Below are 17513 nucleotides of genomic sequence, written 5' to 3'. Positions count from 1 at the left end.
CGAAATAATTATATTTTACGTACGATGCGTTAGTAAATTACTAAGGGGGATCAATTATCATCTAAAAATGTAAAAACAGCCTGATCTCACTGATTTAATGATATAAGATAGAACTTATTAAGGAAGAAATAGTTTCGAGTAAGTGTATAATAGCAGCTTATTCCGCTGAAAGCAAAATATAAATGCACATTTCATGCATGAGAGGCATATGCACTCTAAGAAGGGGGAAAAAAGACGCACCAGGAAGGAAGTATCCAAAAGGGACGGAAATCGGTAAATATCATTTATACATATAGACGAATAAATCATTACAATTTCAGGAAAGTTGGATGGTTTGCTCAAGAGAAAGAGCTTCATAAACTGAGCAAGACAATAACGCGTTGGTCCATCTCTGGCCGTTATGCATCCAGTTAATCGGCTTGGCATCCCTTGACAGATTTGTTGGATGTCCTCCTGAGGGACATCGTGCCAGATATTGCCCAAGTGGCGTGTTAGATAGCAGTAGAAACTCGCCGTATGCGGGCGGACTTTATCTCGCTGAAGTATAAGCCTAGGATGGCTTGCCATGAAGGGGAACAAAACCGGGCGTACAATATCGTCAACATACCGCTGAGCTGCATGAGTGCCGCGGATAACAACCAAAGGCATCCCGCTACGAAAAGAAATGGCACTCCAGACAGTCAATCATTCCTGGATGTCGGACCGTATGGCGGACGACAGCCACGCTGGTATTCCACCACTGGCTGGGGCGTCTCCAGATACGTCCTGACTTGTCATCAGGGCTCATCACTAAAGACCATTCTACTGCAGTCAATGAGATTCTAGGCCGAAGACGTGTCCGGAGGTGCCCTGAGCAGTCGTGGGATACCAATGTGACTGTCGCCGACAACCAGGAGCGATCGTCTCGGGTGCTATTTGTTTTCACAGAATGACCCCTTTGGTTATTCGCAGCACCTTCACAGCACAGCGATACATCGACGATATGCTACGCGCTGTTTTCTTGCCCGTGGCAAGCCGTCCTGAGCTTACTTTTCAGCAAGATAATGTCCGACCGAACACGACAGAAGTTTCTACTGCTTGTATTCGTGCTTTCAAAAACATATCTGCGCCGGCGAGGAAGCCAGATCTCTGCCGAACCAAGAACGTTTGGACCATTATAGGCAGGGACATCTAACCAGCTCGGGATTCTGACAATGTAATGCGCCAGGCGGACAGAATTTGGCACGATGTCCCTCAGGAGGACATTAAAAACATTATCAATCAATGCCAAGCCGAATAAGTGCTTACATAAGGGACGCAGGTGGAGCAACGCTTTACTGACTTCGTCAACTTGTGAAGCCCTTTCTCTTGAATAAATCATCTAATTTGTTTTTTACAGTTGTAACCATTTGTTTGTCTGTACATGTACATTGCATCTACCGATTTCTGTTACATTCGAATAACTCCTTCGTGGCCGACCGGTTTGGCCGTGCGGTTCTAGGCGCTTCAGTCTGGAACCGCGTGACCGCTACGGTCGCAGGTTCGAATCCTGCCTCGGGCATGGATGTATGTGATGTCCTTAGGTTAGTTCGGTTTAAGTAGTTCTAAGTTCTAGGGGACTGATGACCACAGATGTTCAGTCCCATAGTGCTCAGAGCCATTTGAACCATTTTTTGAATTCCTTCGTAGGGTGCCTTTTTTCCCCTTATAGCGTGTTTCTATTGTTGTGTATTCTTACGAGTGGCGTTTGAAAACGTGTAAAGTCCGAGAGATGGCACCACCGGGGGGTATCGAGGTCATGTTTAGTTTGTATTATCTTTGGAAAGTACGCACACGAAATTTCAGCCATATTGGTCTATTTCTTTGTGTTTGGTATTCGTGTGAATCAAAAAATGGACGAAGAAAAATTTCGTGTGATGATTAAACATTACTTTATGAAAGGAAAAACGACTCAGGAGACAAAAGACAAGCTTGATAAACATTGCGCTGACTCTGCACCTTAGATTAGAACAGTTTATAAGTGGTTTCAAAATTTTTGGAATGGCCATATGGGAACAAGTGATGCTGGACATTCTGGACGACCTGTGGAGGTTACGATTCCAGAAATCATTGATAAAATCCATGATATGGTGATGGATGACAGAAGAGTTAAGGTGCGTGAGATTGCTAGTTCTGTGAGCATCTCGAGTGAACGGGTACATAATATTTTGCATAAACATTTGGACATGACAAAGCTATCCGCAAGATTGGTTCTGTTGTGGATTGGCAAGACAGCCAACCCACTATGAGAGGAAGCCGAAAGGCACGCGTTTTAGCTTACGCAGGCTGGCGTGAGGTCTGAAACAGGTCAAGGAAATGAGACTAACAAAAAACGTACGTAGCTGCTGGAATACTTAACTTTAATCCATAATTGGTGAACATCGCTCTTGAAGGTACATGTTTTACAGCTTCAATAGTAACTGGTAATGGCGCCTTGCTAGGTCGTAGCAAATGAAGTAGCTGAAGGCTATGCTAACTATCGTCTCGGCAAATGAGAGCGTATTTTGTCAGTGAACCATCGCTAGCAAAGTCGGCTGTACAACTGGGACGAGTGCTAGGAAGACTCTCTAGATCTGCCGTGTGGCGGCGCTCGGTCTGCAATCACTGATAGTGGCGACATGCGGGTCCGACGTATACTAACTGACCGCAGCCGATTTAAAGGCTACCACCTAGCAAGTGTGGTGTCTGGCGGTGACACCACAGGTTTCACGATTGCTCACGCTTGACCAAAAACGGAATCGTGTGAAGTGTTGCAAGGATGGTTTGCAGCTGTTCAGGATGAATCCGCATGACTTTAAGCGTCGTTTCGTCACTGTGAATGAAACATGGATACATTACTATACTCCTGAGGCCAAACCAAAACCTAAACAATGGGTTGACAAGGGAGAATCTGCACCACAAGAGGCGAAGACCAGTCCTTCGGGCGGAAAGGTTTGGGAATCGCAAGGGATAATCCTCATCGACTATCTGGAAAAGGGTAAAAGTATTAGAGGTGCATATTATTCATTGTTACTGGACCGTTTGAAAACCGAGCTGCAAGAAAAACGCCGGCAATTGGACTGCAAAAAAAGTTCTTTCCCATCACGACAATCCACCAGCACGACAATGCACCAGCACACACCTCAGCAGTTGTGGTCGCAAAATTAATGAAATAGGATTCCAACTTGTTTCACATCCCCTCTATTCTCCAGACTTGGCTCCCTCGGACTACTGTTTGTACTCCAATTTGAAGAAATGGCTGGCGCGACAAAGATTTTATTCAAACCAGGAGGTGATTGCAGCAACTAATAGCTATTTTGCAGACTTGGACAATTCCTATTATTCGGAAGGGATCAACAAATTAGAACAGTGTTGGACGAAGTAGATAAGTCTAAAAGGAGACTATGTCGTAAAATAAAAAAGGTTTACCCCAAACACGTAGGTGGTTTATATTTTTGCACGGACCTTTCAAACGCCCCCTCCTCAAACGCCCCTCGTATTATGATACATACTTTTGTTCAAAATGGTTCAAATGGCTCTGAGCACTATGGGACTTAATTTCTGAGGTAATCAGTCCCCTAGAACTTAGAACTACTTAAACCTAACTAACCTAAGGACATCACACACATCCATGCCCGAGGCAGAATTAGAACCTTCGACCGTAGCGGTCTCGCGGTTCCAGACTGTAGCGTCCAGAACTGCTTGGCCACCCCGGTCGGCCATACTTTTGTTGGACGCAAAAATTTTTCATCGAGTTTAATGGTTCGCCGTTTCTTACGCTCACTCGACTCCCTATACACGAATATTTTTGTGAATGTAATTACTTCTGCCTGAAAAGCGAATGTGTCGAAAGATATTGCCGTCTGCGGTTCAGATGTAATAACAATTATAGGAATTTGTTTCGTCTGTGTTTGTTATCACGTCTGCGAGATTTTCCCTTCAGTTACAGGTATGATGGCTCACCTGACACGTTAAATAATGAAGGTATTAAATTCCATAAGAGTTTCCTACGTACCACATTCACTGATTTGGCTGGAAATATAGCGACCTAACTTTGCGTTGCTGAGTAGATATATGATGTCTTTCTGCAAAAGGTATATCTTCTGGTGTCTACAAGCAAATTTTTGTTCCTAAAGGAAAACGACGTTCTTCAGTAAACATATACACGTTGCAGGTGAATCTTAAGTAAACTGTCGTGCAATATAACGTTTCACGTCTCCAAGAGTCCTTAGGAAACTATTTATTTCTCAATTTTTATGGCACTATATACGTTTTCTATTGCAAAACTATGCTACAAATCAATAATAATGATATTATGTGCACTCATCTGATATCCTATTCAGAACCGTAGTGGGTAATAAAAAAGGGACGGAGTGTCGCGACTGCTATGTTTGACTGTGGTCTCATGCTTAGTACAACGTAAAAATTTTCTGCTATTTCGCAAGTAAAACAGCCCATCAGGAAAAACATCCACATCTCCATCTACATACCGTAAGCTGCCTTTAGGTGTATGACGGTGGGTACTTAATGTAAAACCATGGTTTCCCCCTTCCCAGCCCCCCTCTCCTTTTCCAGTCGCTAATGGGGTGCGGGAAAAAGTCTCTGTGGGGTTGTAACAGTTGTGACAAGTGACACTTCTGCGGAAACTCTCTTCTCGGAAGCTTTGACCCTTCTTGGTACAAGCGGCTTTTCTCGCGTAGTGCTCAGGCTCACTACGAATTTTTCCCCGTCTAGCATCGCATCACAGAGTACTGCTGTCTGTGTGTAACTATGAATTTGTTTTAATACACGTTGAAAACTTGGAAAAAACTGCAGCCAGCCTTTATATTATCATTTATTTTGCCTTTACCAGTATCACGGTGGTTTGCCCATCTTCAGAAGATCACAAGGTGGGTTGGAATGCGACACTTCGGTTGCGCCTTGGTGAAACCGACGAATGTCAAAGCAAGAGGCCTAGTTGTTGTGACAGATTGACCTCTAGCTTAGCTCGAATTCTATGCGAGGTTGGACATGGCAGTCTGTGAAATCGCGAATCTAACGAGTGTGAAAGCAAAAATCTACCAGTAGTGTCTTGGACTCCGCAGAAATACCAACATATTCCATCACCGCGGAAGTGTCCTCCGGACAAGTGTCACAAATTCGTCTCCTTAGAAGTGTTGATCCACTGGGGAGGGGTGTGTCATACTTCCCTCAAAAGCAAATAACAGGATAGACTATATTTTTATACACACATAAAAAAAGTTTCACTTCACCTCGGTTCCGAGAGTTCCAGAACCTGGAATAGATATCAACATAAACATCATTTCCGCCCTTTTTATTGCTCATGAAAACCACACATCTCATGTTGCATCAGCATATAGCGAGATCTTCAGAGGTGGTGGTCCAGACTACTGTACACACCGGTGCCTGTAATACACAGTACCACGTCCTCTTGCATTGATGCATGCCCATATTCGTCGTGGCATACTATCCACAAGTTCATCAAGGCACTGATGGTCCAAATCGTCCCAGTGCTTAACGGCGATTCGGCGTAGATCCCTCGGAGTAGTTGGTGGGTCACGCCGTCCATAAATAGCCCTTTTCAGCCCGCGCTAGGTAGCTGAATGGTCAGCGTGACCGATTGTCAATCGTCTGGGCCCGAGTTCGATTCCCGGCTAGGTCGGGGAAGTTTCTCCGCCCAGGGACTGGGTGTTGTGCTGTCCTCATCATCATCCATTCATCACGATGGACTACAGGTGTCAAATTGAAAGACCGGCACCCGGCTAACGGTCTGCCCGACAGGAAACCCTTGCCATACTATTAAATAAATAAAATAAAGCCCTTTTCAATCTATCCCAGGCATGTTCGATAGGGTTCGTGTCCGGAGAATACGATGGCCACTCTAGTCAAGCGATGTTGTTATCCTGAATGAAGTCATTCACAAGATGTGCACCACAGGGGCGCGAATTGTCGTCTATGAAGACGAATGCCTCGTCAATATGGTGCCGATATGGTTGCACTATCGGTTGGATGGCATTCACGTAACATACAGCTGTTACGGCGCCTTCCATGACCACCAGCGGCGTACGTCGGCCCCACATAATGCCACCCCGAAACAGCAGGGAACCTCCACCTTGCTGCACTTGCTGGAAAGTGTGTCTAAGGCGTCAGCCTGACCGGGTTGCTTCCAAACATGTCTCCGACGATTGGTTGAAGACATTTGTGACACTCATCGGTGAAGCGAACGTGATGCCAATCCTGAGCGGTCCATTCGGCATGTTATTGGGCCCATCCGTGCCATGTTGCAGGGTGTTGTGGTTGCAAAGATGGACCACGCCATGGAAGTCTGGAGTGAAGATGTGCATCATGCAGCCTATTGCGCAGCTTGAATCTTAACACGACGTCCTGTGGCCGTACGAAAAGCATTATTCAACATTAGAATAATATTAATACCTTCAGCTACTGACGGGCGTTGATATATGTCAGCGGGGACAGGTGAAAATGTGTGCCACGACTGGGACTCGAACCCGGGATCTCCCGAACTCGTACGGGACTTCGTAACAATGTCTTCCACGAGTAATGAGTGTGTTGGGTTGGGACACTACGAATGTAGTGTGTGGACATACAAGGTGAGGATGCGGGTCTGACGGGAGGCGTGGGCAAGATAGTCCCTGCAGTCGCGCTATTCTATGTGCCCTCGGTGGCTCAGATGGATAGAGCGTCGGCCAATTAAGCAGGAGATCCCGGGTTCGAGTCCCGGTCGGGGCACACACTTTCACCTGTTCCCGTTGACATATATCAACGCCCGTCAGAAGCTAAAGGTATTAATATAATTCTAATTTCGTTCTAGACGGCTGCAAGTCTCTTATGGCGTCCGTTCTTTCGGACATGTCCGAAAGAACGGACACCATATGCATATACGTATATTATTCAACATGGTGGCGTTGCTGTCATGGTTCCTCGGAGCCATAATCCGTAGGCAGCGGTCACCCACTGCAGTCTGCAGTAGTAGCCCTTGGGCGGCCTGAGCGAGGCATGTCATCGACAGTTCCTGTCTCTCTATATCTCCTCCATGTCCGAACAACATCCCTTTGGTTCACTGCGAGACGCCTGGACACTTCCCTTGTTGAGAGCCCTTCCTGGCACAAAGTAACAATGCGGACGTGATCGAACCGCGGTATTGACTGTCTAGGTATGGTTGAATTACAAACAACACGAGCCGTGTGCTTCCTTCCTGGTGAAATGGCTGGAAATGACCGGCTGTCGGACGCCCCCCGTGTAATAGGCGCTGATCATGCATCGTTGGCCGGCCGCGGTGGCCGTGCGGTTCTAGGCGCTCCAGTCCGGAGCCGCGCTGCTGCTACGGTCGCAGGTTCGATTCCTGCCTCGGGAATGGATGTGTGTGATGTCCTTAGGTTAGGCAGGTTTAAGTAGTTCTAAGTTCTAGGGGACTGATGACCACAGCAGTTGAGTCCCATAGTGCTCAGAGCCATTTGAACCATTTTGGTTGGTTCAAATGGCTCTGAGCACTATGGGACTCAACTGCTGAGGTCATTAGTCCCCTAGAACTTAGAACTAGTTAAACCTAACCAACCTAAGGACATCACAAACATCCATGCCCGAGGCAGGATTCGAACCTGCGACCGTAGAGGTCTTGCGGTTCCAGACTGCAGCGCCTTTAACCGCACGGCCACTTCGGCCGGCTGAACCATTTTGAACCATGCATCGTTGTGATTCTTGAGTTTCTCCCGGCGTATTTGATAGTCAAAATATCCACGGGTGTGCTGCCGGTCTATAGTGTCCAACGGGCACAATATTTCGGCGATCATACATGTCGCCATCATCAGGTGAACTGACAGACTGAGCTCCTGTGAACGTGCCGGCACGGAGATCCGTACGCTATGGCTGCTCAGAGGGAACTGTTCCCTCTGAGCAGCCATAGCGTACGATCTGCACCGTCCTCTTTAGGACTTAGAATGTTTAATTTTGATACTCCAACCAAACATCACTGACTATTTCAAGATAAAGAACATATATATGTATCGCAGTCATAGACCTGGAGGAACAGAAGACATGACGATCCTAGTGAGGAGATCTACTATTTACAAAGAAGTGACGCTACGTAGATTCGAGCGCATTCAGGAATAGCACTCTTGACTTTATGAATTCGATAAAAGTCTCCTTAGCGGCAACTTACTTATACCAAAGAGAACAAAGTAGGTTCTAGAATATCTAACAGCATGTGTGAAACACTATTTAGTGGAGAGGATCTAAATGGAAACTGTCTGACTTGGAACTGCAGAAGAGGAAATCAAAGGCGAAACATCCGGCTTGAGAAGAGATGCCATTTGAAGTCCACGGGCACAGCGATCCCTTACTTATCCTCCTTTAATAGAAGCGATCGCTTTGTTTTCCATACGTTGCACTTAAAAGGAAAAAGCACAGTAAGACGCATTTCAGCCTCTAGAAAGTCAGTGCCATGTCGTCGGTGTTACCCACGTTACTTTGCGTCGCTGCACCCATAGTTAGCATGATAAATGCAATACCAGTACATCCTTTTCAACAAATTACGCCAACTTTTCTATCATATGTTACGAGAGACCTCTAAACGGCAGTATTTAACCATAAAATCCAGAACGCAACTAAGTAGACTCCCATCACGGTCTTCACGCAATTCCATTTTACTGTCATTCTTGTGATTTTCCGTCTGAAGGCTAGTCGAGGCAACCACCCACGCTAATCTATCCTGTACAAGTGTGATCATTACTGAATAACAACAGTCTCCATCCACTCGAAATTTCTTACAGTATTGCAGCGTTGGTATCACTCTACTATTTTTAAGCCGCCCCCGCCCTTCGCGTCGCCGCCGCCCCCCCCCCCCCCTCCCACGCCTCCCAAACCATTCCATTCTGAACCAAATTATTCCTTGATGCGTTAGCAGCCGTCCCCGATTACATATACATCTACAACATGACTATCTGCTATTCATACTTAAGTGTCAGGCATAGGGTCCACGAAACCACCTTCAACTGTTTTTCTACCGTTCCACCCTGAACAGCACGACGGAAAAACGAGCACTTAAATAACTAGCTGCGATTTCCATTGTTTTATTACGATAATAGTTTCTCTCGTGCAGGTGGACGGCAACAAAATATTCTCACATTCAGAGGAGAAAACTGGTGATTGAAATTGAGTGAAAAGTTATCGCCACAACGAAAATCATCTTTGGTTTAATTATTGCCACGTCAACTTGCGTATCACATCAGTGATGCTCTCTCGCCTATTTCGCGATAACACTAAACGAGCTGCCCTCTGTCAACGTTTTCGACGTCCTCCGACAATCCTATGTGTTAAGGATTAAGGATCCCCCGGAGCCGCTCGGGGTAGCCGAGCGGTCTGGGCGTCTTGCCTCGGTTCGCGCGGCTCCCTCCGTCGGAGGTTCGAGTCCCCCCTCGGGCATGGGTGTGTGTGTTGTCCTTAGCGTGTAACTGAAATGCAACGGATTCCTTTCCGTGCTCATGTGAATGACATCACATTTATCAGTATTTAGGTTCAATTGCCACTTTTTGCGCCTTGTCTGAATCAAACTGCAGTAAGTTTTGACGTTCTGATGACTTTACTTGTCAGTAAACGACAGCACCGTCCTCTAACATTCTAAGAGGACTGTTCAGATTGCCTCCTAAATCGTTTGTACAGGGTGTAACTAAATTCGCTTTATAGATTATGAGGATAGGGTCTTAACACCAAAACAAGAAAAAGATGTTCATCAAACATTTGACCTGAAATGCTTAACTTAAGAACGATGAGCAGTTGTTCAATACAGGAGATGTGTTTCACAATAGCGAAGATGAAAAAGTCTAAGTCCGAGCTATGGCTCATAAGGTACTTGTAGGACACCCATCCTAAAAAAAATCTGTAAAAGAACTTTAGTTACATTACGTATCGATTAAGAACAGTAGAGGGCCTTGGGGAGCACCAGATATCACTTCTGTTTTACTAGATGACTTTCTGTCAGTTAGAACGAACTGTAATATTTCTACAGGAAATCTCGAATCCAGTCGCACAACTGAGACGATGCTCCGTAGGTACCCAGTCTGACCAACAGCTACCTTTGAAAGATCAGTAATATGGAATCAATTTGAAATCTCCAGTCATTAGCCCTCATTACTTCGTGTGAATAAAGAGCTAGTTGTGTTTCACAAAAATGGTATTTCCGTGCTGACTTTATGTCAATAAATCGTTTTCTTCGAGGTAATTCATAATGTTCGAACACAGTAAATGTTCGAAAATCCTACTGAAAATCGATTCAGTGATATGGGTCTGTAATTCATCGGATTACTCCAGTTTCTTTTCTTGAGAATTGTTGCAAATGTGTAACTTTCCAGTCTTTAGGTACGGATCTTTCTATGAGCGAGTGGTTGCATATGATTGTTACGTATGGAGCAATTACATCAGCATACTCTGAAAGGCACCTGACTGGACTGGGAAAATTGCGTTTCTTTGAGTTGTTTAAGATGCTTCCCTACACCGAGGGTATGTACTTCCAAGCTACTCATGTTGGCATCTGTTCTAGATGCGAATTCTGGAATATTTACTTCGACTTCTTTGATTAAGAAACTTCTGACAACTGTCATTAGTAATTCTGCTTTAATGACACTATTATCGGTAACATCACCATTGCTGTCACGTAGTGATGGAAGTGATTGTGTCTTGCCACTGGTGTATTTAACATAAGATCAGAATCTCTCTGGATCTTCTGCCACATTTCGAGACAGTTTCGCTGTGAAAACTCTTACATGCACTTTGCATTGAGTTCCGCACTAAATTTCTAGCTTCAGCAAAACAAAAGTAATGTTGGAAATTGAGTTCTTTTAAATCTGGACTGCATTTTTCCGTTGCTTCTGCAACAGTGGTCCGATCTGTCTTGTGTGCGATGTGGGATCAGTTCCTCTTGTTAGGTATTTATTTATTTATTTATTTATTTATTTGGTACGATTCTCTCAACTGCCGTCGTTACTGATTTTAAGCCACATCTGGTCTACGTTTACATAGCTGTGAAGGAGTGGAGCTGTCTCTTAGGAAGATGGCAAGAAAATTTTTATCGGTGGATTTCGATGTTACAGTATTCTATTTCATTACAACGTCCTTGTAGACACTAATCCCTGTATTCTTCATAATGCTCTCTATTTGCTGAGAACTATTTGTTGCTAAGAGATAAGTATGTTTTCGCTACCATTTATAATTTAGGGGCTCCTGAACTAACTGCTCAAAATGATTTTCGGAAAAACGATGCAGCACCATTTCGGACTATGTTTCAGCCTACCACCAACTTTCAACATGTATTTTCACAAAATATCGAGAGCAGACTCAAGTCATCACCCACTACAGTTGTACGGGTGGAGTACCTAAATGAGACTCAAGGTCTCTCTAACTGCTGAGGAACTGTATGATCTGAGTTGGGGGTCGGTAAAAGTAACCAATCATTAGTTTATTACAGTTGCCAAGTATAGCCTCTCTCGGAAACTAAATACTTCAATTTCCCTACGAGATAAATTTAACAGCAACTTTATCATCAACCGTATTTAATCTATTCTTTCTAAACACCGTTAGGTCCTCTGTAAAAATTTCAGCTTCATTAGATTCAGTATCTTCTCGTGAATTATCCCACGTGTTCACCGAGTCTTCAGCAAGCTTCTGTAGCACCACTTATCAAAGCGTCTAATTAATTCTTGTAAGTACCGTTAATTGTCCACGTTTCACGTCCATATAACTCTACGCACGGGACATTTACTTCAAGAAAATAGTTCCTAATATTAAAATTTGTATTAGATGTGAACAAATTTCTCTTTACCAAAAATGCTTTAGTGGTAGTTGCCAGTCTGCATTTTACATCTTCTCCAGTTACTTTTCAACTCAAATAGCTTAACTCGTCTAGTACTTTTAGCGTCTCATTTGATAATCTGTTTCCGCTAGCATTGCCTGATTTAACTGAACTTCATTCCATTACCCTTCCCTTGTTTTACTTTTGTTGATGTTCATATTTCTAATCCCTTACCGCGATGTTAACCCTCCTGCTCTTCTGATCTTCCGAAGTCCTTCGCCGTCTCTAATAGAATTACAATGACATCGAGAAGTTTAAAGAGCCTGTATTATTTCACAGGCCGAAACTAATATGTCAATCGTCACACAACATTTTGATGTCATATAACACGCTGTTCTTACACCATGTTACATGGCCGTGAGTGATACACCATTCCACGTTGGACATTATTCGTTATTCGTTGTGACACCGACAGACCGAGCAGCGATATTAACAGTAACGTAATGGCCTGCCCAAAAACGATAGCCCATTCCGTTATTCTGTCATGACTCCAGTTCGCCCACTGCGGACAATCGACTGATACATACACAACACTTGACTGCCGTGACTTCTGTCAGCGTTAGGGTACCAGTCCTGCACCATCTGGGGACTCGTGCTTCCTTTTAATGGGATGACTAGCATTTTGTATATGAGGTTACGTTTGTCACTAATTTTCGTGTCGGAATTTTCAGGCCACGAGGATCGCAAACGGTCATCTACCGACCATTTTTATTCTTTGATTAATTAAGTGTAACTTTTTAAATAAGATACTCAATTCCGTAAAGGAGAAAGGATCAAATCCCTGACCAGTAAACCTCATTCTGATTTAGATTCTCTGTGGTTGTCTGAAGCACTCTTTAGTACGAAAGGATTCTCTCATCAACGGCATAGCCGTTTCCGTACTGCCTTTTACAACCTAAAACCCATCTCTGAAAACTTATCTTTTCCTATTCTTCATTCTTGTACCAAAACAGGTGCTTCGTGATGTAGATAGGAGAGGAGAGAAATTGAGTGATAATTAAGTTTGTGAACTTTATTTCTTATTTGCCTTTATTCAAACACATTTGGTAAATAAAAATTTTTGTTGGAGATTTGCAGAACAATTTTTGAAAAATATCAAACGTCATTGAGGATGGTATTCCACTTAAGAAGCCTTTTGAAACGTGATACAGAACGTCACCTTGACCAGCATCATTAAAAGAAAAAATTGGCAGTAACTTCTTGTATTGCACAGCTTTACACGTTCATCATACAGGGTGTTTCAAAAATGACCGGTATATTTGAAACGGCAATAAAAACTAAACGAGCAGCGATAGAAATACACCGTTTGTTGCAATATGCTTGGAACAACAGTACATTTTCGGGCGGACAAACTTTCGAAATTACAGTAGCTACAATTTTCAACAACAGATGGCGCTGCAAGTGATGTGAAAGACATAGAAGACAACGCAGTCTGTGGGTGCGCCATTCTGTACGTCGTCTTTCTGCTGTAAGCGTGTGCTGTTCACAACGTGCAAGTGTGCTGTAGACAACATGGTTTATTCCTTAGAACAGAGGATTTTTCTGGTGTTGGAATTCCACCGCCTAGAACACAGTGTTGTTGCAACAAGACGAAGTTTTCAACGGAGGTTTAATGTAACCAAAGGACCGAAAAGAGATACAATAAAGGATCTGTTTGAAAAATTTCAACGGACTGGGAACTTGACGGATGAACGTGCTGGAAAGGTAGGGCGACTGCGTACGGCAACCACAGAGGGCAACGCGCAGCTAGTGCAGCAGGTGATCCAACAGCGGCCTCGGGTTTCCGTTCGCCGTGTTGCAGCTGCGGTCCAAATGACGCCAACATCCACGTATCGTCTCATGCGCCAGAGTTTACACCTCTATCCATACAAAATTCAAACGCGGCAACCCCTCAGCGCCGCTACCATTGCTGCACGAGAGACATTCGCTAACGATATAGTGCACAGGATTGATGACGGCGATATGCATGTGGGCAGCATTTGGTTTACTGACGAAGCTTATTTTTACCTGGACGGCTTCGTCAATAAACAGAACTGGTGCATATGGGGAACCGAAAAGCCCCATGTTGCAGTCCCATCGTCCCTGCATCCTCAAAAAGTACTGGTCTGGGCCGCCATTTCTTCCAAAGGAATCATTGGCCCTATTTTTCAGATCCGAAACGATTACTGCATCACGCTATCTGGACATTCTTCGTGAATTTGTGGCGGTACAAACTGCCTTAGACGACACTGCGAACACCTCGTGGTTTATGCAAGATGGTGCCCGGCCACATCGCACGGCCGACGTCTTTTATTTCCTGAATGAATATTTCGATGATCGTGTGATTGCTTTGGCCTATCCGAAACATACAGGAGGCGGCGTGGATTGGCCTCCCTATTCGCCAGACATGAACCCCTGTGACTTCTTTCTGTGGGGACACTTGAAAGACCAGGTGTACCGCCAGAACCCAGAAACAATTGAACAGCTGAAGCAGTACATCTCATCTGCATGTGAAGCCATTCCGCCAGACACGTTGTCAAAGGTTTCGGGTAATTTCATTCAGAGACTACGCCATATTATTGCTACGCATGGTGGATATGTGGAAAATATCGTACTATAGAGTTTCCCAGACCGCAGCGCCATCTGTTGTTGAAAATTGTAACTACTGTAATTTCGAAAGTTTGTCTGCCTGAAAATGTACTGTTGTCCCAAGCATATTGCAACAAACGGTGTATTTCTATCGCTGCTCGTTTCGTTTTTATTGCCGTTTCAAATATACCGGTCATTTTTGAAACACCCTGTATATATCGACTGGGAACATCAGAAGCAGGAAAATGGACCTCTGAATACTCGGAATATTGGTATTTCACTCTGTAAATTTATCTACAGGGTGTTACGTGTATAGGTACAGACACTGTGATTACTGGTACGTTAATATGTACCTACTTCAGCGTGTTGGATATTTTTTTCTCTACATCTAACAGTCTTCTCACAAACATATCACATGTTTTACTATGTGGTGTTTTCTGCATAGTCGTAACTACACTGTGAAGTGGACTACGTAAGTATAGACTATCCATACTTTGTCCACATGTCCACACTTCAACACCTGAACTGCGGCGCAGGGTATTAACATTAATGGTTTGCTTTCCCATGCATACTTGGAGGAACTAACCAACCTAAAAGGCTACTACTCTTAATAGCTACAATTATTAGTCTGCAAATGAAGAAAATGCTGAAGTAAAATTGTTCAGTGCACTATCAAAATTGCTTCAAAGGGCTCTAAGCACTATGGGACTTAACATCTGAGGTCATCAGTCCCCTAGACTTACAACTACTTAAAGCTAACTAACCTAAGGACATCACACACATCCATGCCAGAGGCAGGATTCGAATTTGCGACCGTAGCAGCAGCGTGGTTCCGGAATGAAGCGTCTAGAACCGCTCGGCCACAGCGACAGGCCCAGTGCACTATCCTCAGTCATCAATAGAAATCTGCTCTTACACACTCAACACCTCGTATCTTCAAAGTATATACAAAATTACTGTATTACAAATACAAATTCCGTCGTCTTTCTGTAGCATGTGCCACATGCTGACGAAGAAATGTGTTTCAGTGGCAAGTAGTCGACCAGCCTAACGTTGCACCGAAAGTGTTCCAAATTCAAATACATAAGGGTAAAAAGTATTTGGTGTCTGAAGCCAAAATGTATTTGACAGTTTACTGCCTGGTCAAGCAACAATCATAAACACTTTCAACATGGGTAAAACCCCACGATAAACAGTTCAAGAGAGTTGCACATTTCAGCACCTCTTTATATGCGTTCTGAATTTCCCTTCTCTGGATATGTTTGTAGTAATTGGTCTTAAAACTAATTTCCTGGCTAAACCACAGGAATAAATAAATAAATTAATGGAGAACATAAAAAGAGTTTAAGGTACTTATATTGGCTGTCCCTACCTCATAGTCTGTATTACTATAAATCAACAGCAAATAAAATCTGTTTTATGAGTTCTCACTGCGGATTTCAGAACACCCCTATCCGGAAATATCATCACAACGTAACTGCCGGTCTTAGCTGCAAAAGAAATGACACTGTGGAAGATAGTACTTAGAAATTATTACCCCAGGACAGTTGCAGACGAGCTGCAGTGATAAACTTGCCTTAGCAAATAAAAGACACAGGCGTCTGGACAGAATCCCATGTGACCGCTCGCTCGTCCGCTGGGTCCTGCCGCGATCGCCACAATTAGGCCCCAGTTCGCGGCCCCGCGCGTACGATTTAAGAGTTAGGCGGGATGGCCGGACGGATCGCCTATATTACCCTCGCGCCTCCGCTGCTTCAGCAGCTATGAAATTCGGTGAGATATACTGCCGCACTCTCAGTAAAACAACTCCGACAACGAGGCGTTAATCATTCGCTAATTTGCACACCGCGCAGATAAAACCCGCGCAGCGCCAATGAAATATTAGCCTGGGCCGCGACAGGTAGCGAATGTGGGATTAACAAAGCGCGGACGCGTGGCGAGCTTCTAAGGCAGTATTTCTTACTCCATTCTTCTTGTTGGCGAGAGCTGTTAGGGTGTTAAGGACAGAGGCCCGGCTGGCAGCGCAACAGATGGTCCCAGGGTTCCAAGGGCCAAACGGAGACGACAGAAACGAGTAGTCGTTTTATTTCTTCCTAACAGGATGTAACGACAGCAGCAATAATCGAATAATTAAGTGTATAACTCAGTGGATTAGACAAGGAAAAATGTGGTAAAAATAGAATCTGCACAACACTTGATTAAATAGGAGATGTGTGAGGAAAGCCATGAGACTGATTTTTTATCTATCGAAGTTCCTATTTTTTCAAACAATAATACTGTCTCCTTCATAGTAGTTCCCTCTTCGGCAGCTATACACCATTGGAGTCGTCGTTCGTAGCCTTGGTAGCGGCGCTATAAGGCATCAACTAGCAATGCTTTTAACATGTGTCACATTCCTCTGAATGTTCACCAGTGTCCCAAAATGTCATCCTGTTAAGACATATTTCAATTTCTGAAGAGAAAAAAATTCACAAGGACTCTAATCAGGTGAACAGGAGGGCAGTGGAGCAACTGGTATGCCTTCTGAGGTTCCGTGATGGATGTGGCTGTGTGACATGAGGCGTGGTCATGATGCACCATCCACTTACTTGTCTGCAATGTCCGATCTCACTTGATTCACGTTTCCCATTAGCCTTTCAAGAGCATCTTTGTCAAACACTTGGCTGACATTTTGCTCTTTAGGAACAATCTCACAAGAGCACTCACAAGTCCGACGTTTTCGTCGGTTTCTCAAGTTGAAGGATTCCCAGAGCGAGGGTCATCTTCAACGATTTCTCCGCCTTCCGAAAACGATATATGCCAGCGAAAAACCTGTGCTCTCGATAAGAAAAGTTCCCCATGGGCCTGTTTCAGTTTTTCGAAGGTCACATTCGCGAATGCCCCAAGTTTAACACAAAACTTGATGGCTTAACGTTGCTCTAAATTCCGCTCTTCCATTTTCGTATCACACAACATAAACACAACTTCACTGATGGCGTTTCAAAAAAAAGTTTAAAAAAATCACGTGATGGCTGTACGTAGCTGAAACTGTGACTGAGCGTCTGAGAGGGATGCACAACCCGGTCTACTCAAGTAGAACAATACAGCG

General features: G+C 44.2%; 1 non-coding gene across 1 annotated transcript; it reads left to right on the top strand.

Moving 5' to 3' along the window:
* Positions 1 to 6669: 6669 nt before the first annotated feature.
* On the top strand, positions 6670 to 6744 carry Trnan-auu. Its single transcript has one exon. It is a non-coding gene; the product is annotated as a tRNA-Asn (tRNA).
* Positions 6745 to 17513: the final 10769 nt, after the last annotated feature.

Source organism: Schistocerca piceifrons, chromosome 4, assembly GCF_021461385.2.
Source record: "Schistocerca piceifrons isolate TAMUIC-IGC-003096 chromosome 4, iqSchPice1.1, whole genome shotgun sequence".
In the NCBI taxonomy this organism is placed as follows: domain Eukaryota; kingdom Metazoa; phylum Arthropoda; class Insecta; order Orthoptera; family Acrididae; genus Schistocerca; species Schistocerca piceifrons.
Note: the sequence above shows the minus strand (reverse complement) of the source record. Positions and strands in the feature narration are given on the sequence as shown.